The following is a 1,457-nucleotide window of genomic DNA, read 5'->3' on the forward strand; positions in this document are numbered from 1 at the left end:
CTGTTGAGAACTAAGGAGTTGATTAGCATTTGTTAAGCTTAGCTCCTGCAGGAAATGGACTTGAGGCTAGTGGCACCTGGTCTATCAGACTCATTGGCATCCTATTGTTCTGCTAGGGGATTGGGGGGGGGGGGAGTATATATGGCTGAATAAAGGGAGGCCAGAGAGAGATCTCTTCCACCATTACTGGTCTCCTGTCAGTGTTTCATTCCCTGACCCTTGCCATGTCCACGTTACTGGCTCTGCTGGCCGGTACAACTCTTCTAGTCGAAGTTTGGCAACATGTCCTTCCTGGGTTTGTGTATGCGCTGTGGTGGAGTTGGTCAGCCAGCAGACCTTGGAAAGATGTTCTCAACCCTGGTGCAATGAAAACAGCAACTCCTCAGAACTAACAAAGCCACTCCAGTGACACCCTTGGAATACTCTTCCCCTCATCCGGGCACTAAGGCATCATCAAATAACTATTCCCCATCCACAGGTGCTGATGTGGTTTGATAGCAAGGAGTGGCCTCCTTCTCTTCCTGCCCTGTGCACGCAGAGAAAAAATAAATTAAAACATTTGTCCTACACTCTTTCCTCCACACCTGACCCTCCCCACTCCAATTGGAGGCCCTTATAGGCATGTATCCCTTCACTTATGTAAACAATATCAAAATTAAAATTTAAAAAAGCCCAAAGATTTCTCTCTCTCTATGTCTCTTTCCTTCCATTTCATACAAAATGAAAATACATAAATAAACAATTTTTAGAGGAAACACACACTTTGTAACACAAATAGGTAGAGGTTTCTTTTTAAATTGTTTTTCTGGAGCCCAGCTGTAGGCAATGGCCTAGGTTGCATTGTACCTAGACAAGTTTTACACTGCTGGGAGAAAATCAGCTGATAGCTGACAGGCATTCTAGGCCTGATTAATGACAAATTAGTGTTAACTATAACAATGTGCCAACATAGCTGCCTATTCTATCTTTTTGTTAAGATATAGCATAGAGAGCAGACACCAGCATGCCAATGGGGTCTTGGGACTTGTGTGTGAGTGTGCATGGACCCTGGTTAGGCAGGCAGGGCCCGAGGCTGCTTGGCACATGCTGTATGACCAGGCTTGGGGATATGCAGTAATGGGGCACTGTGGGTTGCTCAGGGAAGAAGGTCTGGAGATGTTTGAGAAGGAGGACTGCTGAGGGAGAATGTGACAGGTGAGGAGTGGCTTCTGGACACTTCTATCAACCTGGCTACTGCACCTGCAGTTAAATGAATGGGCTGAGACCAAGTGGTTTAGAGGAGAGAAATCAGAGGACCTCATAGGGCCAACCAATACACCCACCAAAATGGGAGACCTGAACTGGGTTTGTTAATATCAACCATGGCCTACTGGCATACATAGAAGCCATGCCTAGAGGGCCTGTGTGGCAGGGCTAGACCACAGTACTTGCCAGTGAGTGTTGGAGGAGGGGTAGAG

Source organism: Ochotona curzoniae, unplaced genomic scaffold (assembly GCF_017591425.1).
Source record: "Ochotona curzoniae isolate NIBS_2020 unplaced genomic scaffold, NIBS_Ocur_1.0 contig_1356, whole genome shotgun sequence".
Taxonomy (NCBI): domain Eukaryota; kingdom Metazoa; phylum Chordata; class Mammalia; order Lagomorpha; family Ochotonidae; genus Ochotona; species Ochotona curzoniae.